The sequence below is a fragment of the Coregonus lavaretus genome, assembly GCF_964263955.1.
Source record: "Coregonus lavaretus genome assembly, contig: HAP1_SCAFFOLD_823, whole genome shotgun sequence".
NCBI lineage: Eukaryota > Metazoa > Chordata > Actinopteri > Salmoniformes > Salmonidae > Coregonus > Coregonus lavaretus.
The window spans coordinates 128,422-145,339 of record NW_028161102.1 but is presented as its reverse complement, the minus strand read 5'-3'; the positions used below and the strand labels follow the sequence as shown (position 1 = coordinate 145,339).

Below are 16,918 nucleotides of genomic sequence, written 5' to 3'. Positions count from 1 at the left end.
GGTATTGACTTATATGCTGCCCCTGTCTTCATGTTGTTGCTGGACATATCTTTTTAAAAATGTGTGTAGGTCACCTAAATCATCAGAAAAATTGCCCCCCCTGAGAATTTTTTCAGGAGCCGCCACTGTCACCGGGTTGATACATACGAGAACATCAGTGGTGGAGCAGTGTTTAGCTGTAGGCCCTGTATAGTCAGCTAACTAGTTGGTTGTTTTGTTGTTTCTACCAAAGTAATTCATATGGAAACGACCCAAGCTGCTTGCTAGGTCAGGTTTGTCTGTCAGGCTAGCTAGAAAAGTTGTGTGGTTGTAAATGTGTCCAGTGCTCGCGAAACGTCAAGCTGTCACTTTCACTACCTAACGTTAGGCATACAGACAACCAGCTAACTAGCCACGAAATAGAGAGAGTAATTTGTGTTTATCTGTTGGATTTAGGTAATGGTTTGTCATGTTTGCTAGTTACAGATATTTATAGGCTATACTTTGCCTCATTTTCCTATTATTTGACAGATGTTTAGCTGTCGTGTTATGGTAGAAGCCTGCGCAGTGGGAGCTCAAATGATATTGAGTTTAAATGATATTTGTTTACATAGCCAGCTAATAGTTTGCTTGTTTTGTCCTGTTTATACCGGTGCTATTCATTTGGAAACTGTCCCAGCTTCGTAACTAATCAGCTATCATTATCTAAATCTGTAGTTGTCTGTCAGGCAAGAAAACGACAGTTGAGTGGAGACGGCAACATTGTGCTTTGCTTGCGACGCTGTCACTTGATCGTCTCACTCCCCCCACTTGATCGTCTCACTCCCCCCCTACAAAGACAACCAGCTAACTAAGTCATCTGACCATGGGTCTTGAAGTGTGTGTACCATATATAGCCTTTATGGTTATAATCTATTAACATATTTATGAACGTCTTCGTGTGTGCTCTATCCTGTCTGATTATAAAGAAGTCTGACAAACATATGTGACCGACCGCCTCGATTCGGTCTTATGTTGCAAAATTTGAAATTGTGTTTTTTACATTTTACATAAAAATACAGACTCAGAACTACAAAATGGTTTATCATACACTGCAGTTGAGGAACAATGGGAAAGTTATTCTGCTTTGGAAGTTGATAAACCTGTAACCCCACTTTTGAGAAAATGACCCTTGAATGTGTTTGTACACCTACTGGAGTGCTCTTCTTTGTCTACACCTATTCTGCATCGTTCACACCCTCTTAAGCCTTAGCCTCACTCATCTCTTTAAGGATTCACATTTGAGGTCATGCGCTAAGCAATTAACCATATTCCCAACCCATACTACTAGCAATACAAACTGATTGTCATAGCTAGCCATCTTGCATGAAATGCTGTAGTATGAATCTGCAGGTAGCTAAAGCTAACCAACTAGGTTCAATGTTAGCTAGCTAGCTATAACTAGCAATGCAATAACTATAATTAGCAATGTAAACTGAACGCTTCACAGCAGACTGGAACCCCTTTAACTAAGTAGCTAAGACGTCCTGTGTCATTTCCATTTGTACAGCTTGTTTGGCCCCCGTTGTGTCAAGTCACTCCGGTTCACACTGACCGTGTGCAGAAAGTAGTCCATCATAACTTTTTCCCACTGATCTTTGTTGATAGCTCCTGTTAAATTCAGGGTAGCAATGTTGTTGAGAGCAGTAGCAAAACTTTTGCAGTTCTCCATGGCTAACGTTATATCTTCCAAAAAAGCAGCGGTAGCAAGGACTATCTACACATACTGAGCAGCTCATGTTATAGACAGAAGCGTGCTACATGGCAGACCAATCTGAACTCATCTCTGGGCATGTCCAGCCCAGCCATTATCTCAGCCAATCATGGCTAGTGGGAAGGTTCCTGTCTTTTTCTGTGGCTAAACCAACTAGACTCATAACTTAACAATTGTATTTGTATTTATATTATTTGTATTTATAGGTGGCATACAAGTTTGTTATTAAGGCACATGAAAGTTCACATGTTCCAGAAGGCATTTCTCCTGTGAAGTAGTGACGTGCGAGATACGCCAAGCTTCCTGAAACGGGTCACATACGCACACAATGAACTGAAAAACAATCTGGCCACTAAGGGCTTTATAAAATCATTTTGATTGATGATTGATTGATTGAATGCAAGTGCTGTATAGCTTTGTGATGATACTGTACAGTGCCTTCAGGAAGTATTCATACCCCTTGACTTATTCCACATTTTGTTGTGTTACAAACTGAATTCAAAATGGACTTTTAAAAAATTCTCGCCCATTTACACACAATACCCTATAATGACAAAGTGAAAACATGTTTTTAGAAATGTTTGCAAATGTATTGAAAATGAAATACAGAAAATATATAATTTACATAAGTATTCACACCCCTGGGTCAATACTTTGTAGAAGCACCGTCGGCAGGGATTACAGCTGTGAGTCTTTCTGGGTAAGTCTCTAAGAGCTTTCCATACCCGGATTTTGCAACATTTGCCCATTATTTTTCAAAAAATTCTTCAAGCTCTGTCAAATTGGTTGTTGATCATTGCTAGACAACGATTTTCAGGTCTTGCCATAGATTTTCAAGTAGATTTAAGTCAAAACTGTAACTCGGCCACTCAGGAACATTCACTGTGTTCTTGGTAAGCAACTCCAGTTCAGATTTGGCCTTGTGTTTAAGGTTATTGTCCTGCTGAAAAGTGAATTCATCTCCCAGTGTCTGGTAGAAAGCAGACTGAACCAGGTTTTCCTCTAGGATTTTGCCTGTGCTTAGCTACATTCTGTTTCTTTTTCATCTTGAAAAACTCACCAGGCATTAACGATTACAAGCATACCCATAACATGATGCAACCACCACTATGCTTGAAAATATGGAGAGTGGTACTCAGTAATGTGTTGTATTTGCCCCAAACATAACACTTTGTATTCAGGACAAAAAGTTAATTTGCTTTGCAACATTTTTTACAGTATTACTTTAGTGCCTTGTTTTGGAATATTTTTATTATGGTTGCATGTTTGGAATATTTTTATTATTTTCACTCTGTCAATTAGGTTAGTACTGTGGCGTAACTACAATATTGTTGATCCATCCTCAGTTTTTTCCTATCACAGCCAATAAACTCTGTAACTGTTTAAAAGTCACCAGTGGCCTCATGGTGAAATCCCTGAGCGGTTTCCTTCCTCTCTGGCAACTGAGTTAGGAAGGACGCCTGTATCTTTGTAGTGACTGGGTGTATTGATACATCATCCAAAGTGTAATGAATAACTTCACCATGCTCAAAGGGATATTCAGTGTCTGCTTTTTATTTTATTTTTACCCATCTACCAATAGGTGCCCTTCTTCGCGAGGCATTGGAAAACCTCCCTGGTCTTTGTGGTTGAATCTGTGTTTGACATTCACTGCTCAACCTTACAGATAATTGTGTGTGTGGGGTACAGAGATGAGGTAGTCATTCAAAAATCATGTTAAACACTATTATTGCAAGTGATTTGATTTGATTTGATCCATGCAACTTATTATGTTACTTGTTCAGCACATTTTTACTCCTGAACTTATTAAGGATTGCCATAAAAAATGGGTTGAATACTTATTGACTCAAAATCTCAGCTTTACCTTTTTAAATAATTTTGAAAAAATTTGAAAAACATTATGGGGTATTGTGTATAGGCCAGTGACAAAACATCTGGAGAAAAAAAAAAAGCGTCAAGGGTTGTGAATACTTTTTGAAGGTACTGTATAAATATGTTTGTGTGTAATGGGATTTGATTGATTGATTGAATGAAAGTGCTGTTTAGCATCATGATTTAGTTGAGTTCATTATGATCCCCATTAGCTATTGCACATGCAGCAGCTACTCTTCCTGGGGTACCACATGATTATACTGTGTGTGTGTGTGTGTGTGTGTGTGTGTGTAAATTAGTAAGTAATGGGAGGTGTGTTGTAACTGTAACACACCATTTTTTATGGAAACCACTAAGAGGTGATTATTAGCTTGTGTATAGCTGAGAAAAAGAAAGAGAGGAAGGGAGAGTGTGTGAGTGAAAGAGAGACAAAGAGAGAGATTATGATCCTGACCACAATTCTCTCTCTCTCTCTTTCTCTCTCACTCTCTCTCAGTGAAAGCGAGAGAAGTGATGTGGAGAGTCAGGGCTCAGCAGCAGAAGGCAGGGTGAAATCGGTGTTTAGAGATGATTGGGGGGATAGAGATGTGGAGCGAGAAGAGAGAAGTGTTGAGCGAGAAGAGAGTGGAGGGAGAGAGGAAGAGGACAGTGAAGAGGAGGGAGAGGAACATGGAGAGGGAAAGGAGGAGGGAGAGGAACAGAAAGAGGGAGAGAACAGCAGAGAGGGGGTCGGCAGGTAGCCTAGCAGTTAAGAGCGTTGGGCCAGTAACCGAAAGGTCACTGGCTCTAATCCCTGAGCCGGCAAGGTGGGGAAATCTGCCGTTCTGCCCTTGAGCAAGGCAGTTAACCCACAACAACTGCTTCTCGAGCGCTGATGATGTCGATTAAGGCAGTCCCACGCACCTCTCTGATTCATTTTTTGTTGTTGTGGTAATCTTTTTTTGATAGTGAGTGTCTTTACACAATGGAAGACAACATGAGTGTTGTGTCATTTTAAAGAAGAGGTTATGCTCTTTACATCTATGTTAACTTGTAATTGTCATTTTTTCTTTGTTTTTGAGCTATGTCTGTTTGTTTGAAATGTGTGAGAAAATTAACTTTATCTTGAAAATTCTCAGTAATCTACAGCAGCATTCTAGAATTATATTGGGGACTAAAGGGTTAAGTTATTGACCGGATGTTCAAACAGTTTTCAAATGTAGATAACTGTTGCACAATGTTGCCAGCATCTGAAAAAAGAATAAATGTTGAATGCAGCCCAGAGCCCAGCTGGTATGGAACTCCTGATCTTACACATTTCATAAGCCCCTGCCTAAACCAGTCATGATCTGACCATGATCTACTGATCTGGAGATGTGGCTGCATGGGCCTCTAGCCCCCTCCTCTCCTCCTCTTCCTCCTCCTCACATTGAACGGTACACGGTGCTCCTGAACGGACCTCAGTAGTCTGCTTCTGCAGTGGAGATTAGTAATCATCCAGGGTGTGCATATTGATGGCCATGTTTGCATATTTACTAGCCTCAGAGCCCAGTCGCCTGAGGTGAGAAGCAAATTACATTTCTGCTGCTTACCACTACTCCGACAACTCTCACTCACACTCTTTCGATCTCTCTAACTCACTTGTGGGGGGGTTCTTTCTTTTTCCCCCACCTCCCTCACTAATTTCTCTTAGCATGGTCATCAGTCATCTTGGGGTGAGCATCCTCCTCCTCCTAGCCCGCCCTGGTTGCATCCATGGCAGATAGCACTGTCTCATTTGGATAACATCATCACAGTGTAATCTTGTTGGAGAGAACAATCAGTTTACTTTGGAATTAGGCATTCCGTCGGTGGAGTACCGAGAGAGAGAGGATCTCACAGGGTTTAAGGGATGCAAACGGAAGCATGCTCTCTGGAATAAGGTCCGGATGCTGATTGGGCGATCACCGCCCACACAGGCGCCATGTGAGAGTAATGAATGGCCAATGGGAAACAGGAATAATAATGCTATTGAATTAAAATCCAATCACACGTTAGGTTTTTGGTGTGTTGACACTATTTGTGGAATATGTTGAACAAACCCCAGCCCACGATGTGGAGAAAAGCAAGATGCCTCATGCTTTGACAAAGGGCACATGTTGTCCTAATCTTCTCAATTTACAACAACCCAGTGTTTCTTGGTTGACAATTCCTTTGAGCTATTTTTATAAATTTGATTAGTTTTTTAGTGTACATCCAGTGAATATAGAATGAAGCTGAATTCAATTGCTGGATGTTATTGTGGCTGTAAAGGTTGGTAGTAGTGAAGACCGCAGGTGGTTGGTTCTTTGCTCATTTTAAAACAGTGACTGATTTAGCGCTGGGCTATAGTACCACAGGTGGCGAGTTACTATTCAATCAGGGGTTTTAATGCCTCAGTTTAGCGCATAGTCACGGCCAAAGCTGGCACACTGCACAGCCCTCTGCAGAATTCTAACCAACCACAAGCCGGGTGGCTATCTGTTAGGAGAGACTCCATCTCTGATCAAATTGATTGACTGACTCCTCCCCCCAGCCAATCAATAAAGTGGGAAGGTGTGAGATGTATAGATTGGGTGACCTTTACATTCACAGCAGTAGAGCGACCCCACGCCAATCCCCTCAAACCCCAACCCACTGCTCTGAAGCATAAGAGGACATCTCCATATACCTGACACTATGGGTTAGACTCCATGCTATTACAGTACATATGGACACACACACACCGTAGTGTTTGTCCTGCCAAAGCACAATCCAGCTGGTACCCTAAGAGACCCTGAAAACGACACCCATCCTGCACATAAAAATGAATTTATGAAACCACCACCTTCCAGCTTTAAAAAATGCTTCGAAAAATACTGCAGGTTTATTTTTGGAGGAAATCTTTCTTGGTGGGTGGTGAACTCCCCATGCTGGAGAAGTGTGTGGGGGGGGGGGGGGGGGGGGGGGGGGGGGCTGCTCTGGCCCTCACCGCCCCAGCCCAGACACCATCCCCCTGGCCTGGCCAACAACAACAACCCCTGGGAGGTGAGGTGGAGGAGTTGGAGGAGGTGGAGAAACACTGGGACTTTGATAGTGCCTATATTCACACACATGTCAGAGTAAGAGTTCTGACCTTTTAGATCATAATGATATGGTTATATAGAAAGGGGGGAACTGATCCTAGACCAGCACTCTGAGACATTACTTTATGAATCCAGGCCCAGAGTTCCTGAAGCTCTGTGGCCAGCAGGATGCCGTCACACAGCTGGCTCTGTTCCTTCCTCTGGGTCCAGCCCGGTCCACAGAATACAGCCCGCGGGGACACATAAACCTGTCGGACCAGTCACTCTTTCCACCGCCCCCCTCCCTCCCACCTCCCCCCTCACTTCCCTCCTTCCCACCGCACTGCTGGCCGGCCAGTTTGGCAAAGCCGTATGCATCTCAGGAAAAAGCCCTTTGGGGATCAATGTGCAGTACATTTCCACACAGACGTAGGCAAAAGATCCTGTAACCTTTTCATTAGTAAGCATTAACAGCTAGTAAGGTCCAAAAGCCAGTGCTAGGGTTCTTTTAGGACTAGGTGCCATGTTCTCTATGTACAGTGCTGTTTCTAAAACCCTCATTTGGTCCCATACAGATTCCAGACAGACGCACATTATCTTAAGAAAGCACAGCAGCCCTGAAAAGCTCCTTGGCATTTGATATGCTAATACTGAGTGCTAATTATGCACTGGGTGTGTTTGTTCATGTTTCACATGCCACGTGATTGTTTATTAATTCTAACCGGAGCAAGGTAGTGAGCGTTCATTTGTCAACGGCACGCCAGACACCTGTTAGGGTGGCTTCTGATCAAAGGAAATATAATGACTGCAAAAACCATGTTATCAGATGAAAGAAGTAATGTTAACATTTCTGGTCAGAATTGTAAAGTACTGTATTTATTATCAAACAACAACCACCTGTATAGATGAATTGAAAGTGTTGTTATTGATACATTCAATTAACATATTTATTATTGAATAGCTATGCATAGTAGCTATGCCACCTCATTGGTAGTAATACATACACTTACATACACCCAAGTACACACACATCTTGAAGAAATGGAGTCTGTAGGTAGTAGAACAACTGCAAAATCTACCTTTCACAGAGCATAGGTTGACCGAGTGGCGCAGCGGTCTAAGGCACTGCATCGCAGTGCTAGAGGTGTCACTACATCGCAGTGCTAGAGGCGTCACTACAGACCTGGGTTTGATCCCAGGCTGTATCACAACCGGCCATGATCGGGAGCCCCATAGGGCGGCACACAATTGGCCCAGCGTCGTGAGGGTTTGGCCAGGGTAGGCCGTCATTGTAAATAAGAATTTGTTGTTAAATAAAAAAAATCTAGCCCAGCCACACCATTTTCAAGATTCATTATTTGGCTTTTTTCCACATTTGTCTAGTTGTGTTTCTCTATATCATTATTCTGGTGAGCAGCAGCACGTTTGAGCGAAACAACAAAAATACAATCATTTGAATTCCTGGGACCCTGAGGAGTGGAGCCCAGAGGTAAGATCTGAGCTAGCTCTCCTTGCCCTTGCATAGGCTGCAACACTACCTGGTAAACATCACATCACCACACAACCTCCTCACTTTCAAAACACGTCAACCAACCAACCGGTGCCTAGGCTCTTTAGGCACTGGGGCGGTCGACTGACTTGAACATCCAGGAATTTAGACTTTATTTGTTTTTCACATTTCCCTTCTCGTCGGAGAGTCGGTGCACGTAACCTGTCTGGCATTAATGATGTCGTTAATAAATCAGGGGCTAGACGCAGACGGTGGGCCGTGTGGTGGATTTGCCTGGCAGGGCATGGTGCTTCTCGGTTCTCAGAGATAAGCTCCAGCGTGGGGGTCTTATCTGCCTCCTGCAGCCCCACCCAGCAGCACCGTGCGCTGGACACACAACCAGTCAACTCATCACCCGGTAATTACCACCTCTGACGTTTCAACAAAGATGCCCTGCCCTGCCTGCATACAATATGCTGCCTACCAGTGCTGTCTGTCTCTCTATCCTATCATACATTATGCTGCTGAAAATACTGTCTGTCTGCTGTTCCCTAGTCGTTTCATGGCAACATCACCCCTAATCAACATGGAGGTTCATGTTTTGCAGTAGTGTTTATGTGAGGACTGATGTCATTCTTGGTTCAGTCTCTAGGCAGGGAACTCGGTGTTCTGGCTTCAATGTAGGTGGCAGGGTAAATCCTGTACCTACCTGGATTGTACTGTATGTCTATGTGCCGTGAGGGATAAAGTCATTTGTGTTAGGGTGTCTTTACCAGGGCCTTAAGTCATTTGTGTAACACTCTCTCTCTCCGTCGGAGCAGGAGTCGGTCGTCTCATGGCTTCAACCTAGCAGCTAGAGTCACTCGGTGTTACAGAGCGAGGGAGCGGTTTCTTTTATTCAATTGTTTTCCACTTCCACGAGCGCGTGCCAAGGGGGAGGAAAGCGCCGGCTTAACACGCTCTGCAATTCAACACGGCCAGACGCAGTCCTATTAAGATTTAATGTGCCATTCTTCTGCCTGCACTGCTGAAAAAGACTCAGAGGCGGAGTAGGAGAGTGAACAAAGAGCAGGCAGGGACAGGGCCAAAGACAGAGAGACAGAGAGTCAGACTGCTTCACCATGACCGGGCCTCAGTCAAACGTCATCCAAGTGACGTGTCTGATAATGACAAACAGACCATAGATAAAAACAGGGCAAACCACAAGTGTTGCAAATACAAATACGTAATTTCATGGAATATACCTGATATTGTATGGCTACTTACATGATAGTATCTGTATTCTTCCCATTACATTAGCCTATCAACCCTGCTCTTCTATCTCCATCCGATCTCAAAGGAGGTCATCTGGAGGAATGTTAAAGACAAAGAATGTTGTTTAACCCCTCGGGCTACAAATTATGTTTAGTCTCCGGTGGAAAGTCCAAGCACGCAGGTGTGTGTAAGTGTGTGTGTGTGTGTGTGTCAGTCTGTGTGTTTACTATGATTGTATGTATGTGTGTTGGTGCGTGTAAGTGAGTGAGTGAGTGAGAGACAGAGAGAGAGAGAGGGGGGGGGGGGGGTGGAGAGAGCAAGAGGGGGGAGGGGGTGGAGGGAGATATAGCAATAGATATAGATAGCAATAGATAGAGACATAATTATTCAAGTGAAGGGGGTTCCGAAAAAGGGCAGAGAAGCCGAGCTGCTGAGCTGGTCCAAGTTGGCCCTCAGATTATTACGTCTGTCTCATACACAGGCACAAACAAACAGACTCCTCCATTATTATTCTGATTGTGTTTCTGCAGAAACTGCAGATCTTGGCTGACAAAGACCAATGAATACTTTATACGGTGCATAATGTGTGCGGTGTGAAGCACAGGGGAGAGAGGAAGAGGGCGTCCTCAAGAGGGCAAATGCTTTGAATTCCTAATGACACTCCTGTTAATGTTACCGGCTCAGTCGTACAGAGAGGAAACACAAGGGGCCGCTACACTGAGGAGTCAGATCAACTACTTTACACACACACACAAGGGAAAGACTCCAGCCTAATTCTGAGAGCTCACTCTACCATGAGGTCTCTTTTCAGTGGCTGTGTTGTGCCAGAAGTCGCTGCTATTCTCCCCTGACCGCCTCTCCCCCTTTCAAAGCCTTGTAATCACTGTGCCACCCTTTGTAATGCGCTGTCACAAGACACCCAGGCAAAAACGCGGCAGAATTTCTGATGAACAGCAGAAAGCTCAGAGTTGGGCTAATCAGGGCTGCTCATGTCACCTCTCTCTCTTTCTCAGTGTCTCAAAAAGCTTTTGAAGAAAATAAAGTATTTGCAGTTCGTCTGCGCAGTCTTCTTGGCAGCCGCAGAGCAGCTGTTGGATCAATACATGCCTTTTTTATTAGTGGAAAAAAAGCACAAGTTCAGCCAAACAGTTATTACAAAACCTGGTCTGCCAGCGACTAGTTCATCATAGTTGTGGGTATTACCGAACATTTCCATGCCGCTGATGTTAAATTACTTTTATGTACTTCAAACCAACATGTTAGTGTATGAAGTCAGACAAGGCGAACATATTCAGTGAGACTTACTGTAATTAAATTCTCTATAAATGCTTGAAATTAAATGGTGATACATCCTCAACTGAGAGAACAGAACAGTCCTCCTATTCCTATGTTCCTACCAAATCACATCAAATCACTGCAGTATTGCCTGAATTGTCTGGTAGGAAATACTGCATCTCATTGTCTCATAGTACATGAATCAACTTTTCTCATAAATCAAACATTTATTTTATTGGATGTCGAATGCATCGCTAAATCTCCACAGGCAAGAGCAGAAAAAGTAAAGAATCTACATAAAATAAATCCATGTAAGGCCCAGTTGTCTCTCTTTCTGATTGATTTCTTTATCTGAGGGAAGCAGAAGACATGCTCTGTTTGCTCTCACAGTGGCTGGCAGGAAAACAGAGAGAGACACTTATTAAAAAGGTCATCTCAAAGAGGGTTAAAATAGCAGACCACAGATCTCTCCTGAGGGTCGAGCGGTGCCCTTTCCTCTAGTGAAGGAAACAAGAAAAGGTGTTGCTCTAGGGAGCAGGCCAGTAATGAAAGAATGGCCACTAGGATGACAGCACCGTGCTATTCAAATGTCTCCAGCAGCAGTGTTCTGTAGGAGAATAAAATTGACAGTGCGAGGCAAGCCACTTTGAAACTGGCTATCTTTTAAATTAAACTCAGTGCTGATGCCATTGTCTATATTTACGTAAAGACAGTAAAGACTACTATAAGTCCTGAGTGTATATTTTCTTATATGCCATTACACTGTCATATATCTCAACTATAACTACTGTATATGTGTCAACCATAATTGTCTCTTTCCCGCGACGGAATCGCTCACAATGCAAGCCAGAGCAGACAATGCAAGAGACTGAGACTGTGGAGAGACAAAGTGTGAGAGCGAGAGCGAGAGGCCTACGAAATAAAAGGCTGACTCCTCTCTCTCCTGCCTCCTCCCCTGGGCAGCTTAAAGCCCTGACGGCAGGATGCTGATCCCAACACAGAAATCTGATCCGCAGCCATCCTGGAGCCCCTCCAGTCCGGCCCCAGAGTTAGAGGGCCGCTTTGGGGGAGCATTCCTCCAGCCCAGCCCCAGCCTCTCCAACCCTCTCCACTCTTGGGTCTCCAGAGAAGCATTCTTCCAGCCCTGCCTTGCCTTCCACCCCAGCCTGTACTGGAACACTGGAAGTCTCCCTCCGGGGGAGCATTCCTGCAGCCCTGCCCCAGCCCAAGGCGGTCTCTGGGGACACATTCCTGCAGCACTCTCCCTCCTCTCCCGTCTCCCTCTCCCAGGCTCTCTCTCGCCTTCATCCGCAGTCCAGCATTAGCACGATCGATAGCACCGATCGCATCGGGGGGGCACGAGGCAATCCATACCCCCGTGCTCCCTTAGCGCACTGCAGTGGTCACGGCTTAAGTGCATGGAGAGGTGTTAAACCTCGGCCAGACGGTGGGGAGACAATGGCAGCCATTGATCGGGGTGACATGTTACATCTCTCTCTCTCGTCTGTCGGGCGTGGTCTAGTAGATACTGTATGCTACAGCAGCAGGGTTTTCGGAGATCGTTTGTTCTTTCAACTGTGGATAGTGTTTTAAGGTTTATTTACCAAGGGATAGTGGGACTGTGGGTTTGGGACTGTGGGTTTGTGAAGTGTATGTACTTGTATGGGTATACATATCCCTGTGCATGCATTCTGAAATAGAGTATGGTAAATATTCACTAGACTAACTAAATAAGAACAACCATTTCTAAATTTTTCTACAAAATCCTACTAATTCTCAGTATCAGGGTTGGTTCCAGTTAAACTCTGAATGTGTTTCCTAAAAATAAAACATTAAAAACTGATTGTAGAAGTGGAGAATTCAGCAGGTGCTTGTTGTTGATTAGAAAGTGGTTTTAATAAAGGATCCATCTGTGAGCTGAAAGTCGATGTAAAGCAGATTAATTGGTCATGGATGTCTACATAATGCCACATAGGAAATCTCTGAGAAGATTCCAGAACGAAAAAAACACAAACGTGCGCACACACACACACAAACACACACAGACACACACAGACACACACAGACACACACAGTATGCTGTACGTTTATTTTTTCTCTCACTCTCTCTCTGTTTGAATACTAATAGAGTGGTTGTGCACAATCACAATACCCTAATGGCAATTAGATTCCTTTTGTTTGGCTTCCACAGGGGCTCTTAGCCAAACTCTACCATTCAGCAATTAAGACTTATTTGTCTGTGAGATTGACATTAATAAAGGCCTTTACTTAATTATCGGATAAATAATATGGCCGAGTTGTTCATTGTGACCCCATCAAGATAATGTATGACCCTGTCTAATGAGTCAGAACATGTTTTGCTATTGCTCTGCTCAAAATGCCCTAAAAAAAATCTGAAAACCTTTCAGTCCTTTAAAGGTGCCAATAGAAATATACCTCCCGCTGTTCCCAATCAGAACATAATAGGACAAAGGTGAGCAATCAAACAAATCAAAAAGCTATTATAATTGGCAATAAAGTTTGAAGTCAATGGTACAGCATGAGCTTCTCTCCTTCTCTACCTTTAATAAAATGGCCTTTGTGCAATGATTTCATATGTATGCCAAATATAGTGTGCTGGAATCAATATTGGTTTGATGGATTGCTGGGTTGGGGGTGCTGATTAGTTTATTTTGAGTGGGGGGGTAATAAAGGCTTAGTTCACACATTTTGTGGGAATGTATATATAAAGCACCCCTACTTCCTGCGGCTATGTTGCTGGGTGTATTAAATGGAGATGGCTGAGAGCTTTATTCAAGCCAGGGAAGTAGTGCTTTTGTTATATAGTCATAATGTGCAAGTGCACATTCAGTTGATTATCACACCTTTTGAAAAGTAGTCTACAGATGTAGGATCTTAATTTGAGCCGGTTTGCTACAGCAGGAAAATAATCCTGTAGCAACAGGAAATGTGAATTATTATGTGGTTTATAATTCATGTACATTTTTGTAGGGGTTGATGTATTTTTTGTTAGGGCAAATCAAGTCTGACATTTCAAAGTGGAAATTACTATCTTTAGAAGCCTTTTCAGAACTCAAATACACTATAAGTTTGCATTTCCTGCCTTGCAGTAAAAATTATCAGCAACAAAAGAGTGATCAAATTAAGATCCTACATTTGTAGGTCCTCCCTCCCTTGGTTGATTGGCTTTCTGGTTGTGAAGCGGTACACACATAAACACACGCATGCATGCTCACACACACACAGACGTACATATACATACATATATGCGCCCACACACTTGAGTGAGCGGGTGAGGGAGCATGCAGAGACACAGACAAAAACACAAACTCCATTCAGTGAGAAGGCTTCCAGTCAATAGAAAATCTTTGTAACACTCATGTGGGATATCTTTCTGGTTGTTTGGAAATCTGAGACCACTCTGAAGCAGCCCTACCCTATAATTTGTGGTCGGCTGGTTGCGGGTTGCGAAATATGAAATCAAACTATGTCTGAGTATAAACAGAGGAGAGTCTATAATGCTGTCTGATTGGGCAATACTTACTGTATCCCCCCTCTCCCAATTACATTTTATACTCCTAACATGAAGGAAGTCTAAAACTTCACATTAACTTCTCTTAATCTGCATTCTGTTTATTTTATGGCCTGTCTTATTAAGAGAAAACAAAGGGACTCCTCCCCAAAATTACGAGAAGAAATGTGTGTCAGACTGTTCTTCTCAACATGGGACAGAAACGGTACAGGACGGGACAGGACAGGGACAGGGATAAAGGAGGACAACAAGTCCATGAGAATCACATGGAGGAAACCTTCAGCAGCTCACATCATTAGTTCTCTGAGCCACCTTGTCAGAGTATTTATAGCAGTGCTCTTTTCATCCATCACATGTTCAATGACACAGTCTGCCAATGGGACCCTTCCTTCTCTCATCTCCCTCTCAGGGCCCCAGTAGACATGGAGGATGCCTCCACAGTAACAGGAGGGACCTCACTATAGTAGGGATCCACTTACAGAGGAGGTCTGGTTACTGTGAGGACGCAATGACATTGGCTTTGACTACTGGAGAATCTGACTGTGTAGTGTGGTGCCTAAATACTCAGATTATTGCAAAACTAAGGGGGATTTTCTGTGTGTGTGTGTGTGTGTGTGTGTGTGTGTGTGTGTGTGTGTGTGTGTGTGTGTGTGTGTGTGTGTGTGTGTGTGTGTGTGTGTGTGTGTGTGTGTGTGTGTGTGTGTGTGTGTGTGTGTGTGTGTGTGTGTGTGTGTGTGTGTGTGTGGGATTGGGATTGGCAATTATGGTGGTGATTAATAAAGATATGGGTTGTTGTCCCCTCTCCATTCGTGTAGTGTGTCGTATTGAAAATCCACCAATTTCATGGCGTGCACTATTCATCAAAGTTAGACTAGTACTGCACTCCCTTACGTGTGGTGTGTGTTTCACCCAGCACACTGTGTATGCCGGTATTCTCCAGTGGGGAGACTGGAATGGGAGAGGTAGAGCTGAAGAGGAGAGGGAGTGGAAGGAGGGCTCTGTGGGCTGAGCGTTGTTTACCTGTCAGCTGGCATTGATTAATCTTGTGTTCGGTGAGATCGCTCAGCGACTCGAACACCTGCCGGCAGCTGTCGCAGCTGTGCAGCGCGGCCTCCTCGTCGTCCTCCTCCCCCTCCTCGCCTTCCTCTGGAGAGAGAAGCCTCTTCCTCAAACGCCTGGACCCGGCCTCAGCCTCACCATCCTCCAATGTCCTCTCAAGAGCACACTCTGGATCTGTTGGAGTCACAGGAAATGACACACCACACAGTTAGATGAGTGACCCGGAGTGAAGATGAGTGAAGAGGCGACCTCTGGGTGACAAAAACTCTAATTTTAATAAAACAATAATAAAATATGTAATACAAATACAGGTTACATTTGGGTTACTGTTACTCAAGCACTCATGGCGTAACATATTGAGTGAGGACACACTAAAACGGACTCACACACACACACAGTACCCACCACGTACGAACGCACACACACTCCTTTGTTATTAAAAATGGTCTTAAGTTGTGTTTGCCCTCCTTCACCAAGGTAAAAGTACAGTATATGAAACTAGACTAATGGGAATATTTGGTAATAAATTCAGCATTGCAGGTCTTGCCTGTTCTTCAAAATATGAGACTTCCACATGAGAATGCTGAATTGCATCACTCTGGCTTTGTCAAAGGAGACAGGAAACTAGCCATATAATCTAGACATCCAACCTGGAACTGCAGGTGAAAAAAGAGAGAGAGTGAGAGTGAGAGTGAGAGAGAGAGAGAGAGAGAGAGAGAGAGAGAGAGAGAGAGAGAGAGAGAGAGAGAGAGAGAGAGAGAGAGAAATACACAGGGCTGAGATTGGAGTGTGTTACGCCGTCGTCACGACACACTTCTCTGAATTATTCAACTCTGCTCGCAGGCAGCCGCGGGTCGCACTCATCAATATATTCTTCAATCCATCTGCACTTTTGGCTCTGTTGGCTTTGTCCTGTAGCAGTGCCAGGGGTGGGCCGACTACCGTGAACCAGGACTACCATTCTCCGAACCAGGAAACTATAAACACCCAGGGAGACAGACAGACAGCAACAATATCCAGGTGTTACTACAACACTATTACAACACAACAAACTCTGCATCGCTTGCTAATTTATTTACACATCTCAATTTCGAGAACAGTAAAAAACAAAACACATATGGTAAACTGGATGGGAAATATCAGCAGCATCTTTCAGATTCAGCAGGCAGCATGGCCTGCAGTCCTTTCTCTCTCTCCCATGCTGTGTCTCTCCCACTTCAATACAATAAGGCTGATTACAAAGACATACTCACAATTAAACAATCATGGCCCCACCGGTCTAACTCCCAAAGCTTTCTGGGGAGTGGAAGGAGCCCTCCCTACACTGAATGGCAGCCATTTTGAGCCCCATTGCCAGTTCTCTTCGCACATTGTCTGAAAACTCTGGAGGGAACATTAGGAGCAGGCCTCCTTTCAGTCTTTCTGCCTAGCACACAGTTAAGACCGCTAAAGGACATGGGCTGGGTAGGAAGTAGTGCACTAACGTGTCTGTGGCAGTGTGTTGGCATGAAGCCGGGCCGTACATACAGTGGGGAGAACAAGTATTTGATACACTGCCGATTTTGCAGGTTTTCCTACTTACAAAGCATGTAGAGGTCTGTACGTTTTATCATAATGTACACTTCAACTGTGAGAGACGGAATCTAAAACAAAAATCCAGAAAA

The 16,918-nt window shown here is 43.9% G+C and overlaps 1 protein-coding gene across 1 annotated transcript in view; it reads right to left on the bottom strand.

Moving 5' to 3' along the window:
* The window catches only part of LOC311121096 (zinc finger protein 521-like), a gene marked incomplete at its 3' end in the record, with an annotated part of 123,539 nt that overhangs the window by 84,625 nt on the left and 21,996 nt on the right, over positions 1-16,918 (bottom strand). The window contains exon 3 of the mRNA XM_084195626.1: positions 15,216-15,428. The remainder of the gene's footprint in view (positions 1-15,215; positions 15,429-16,918) is intronic.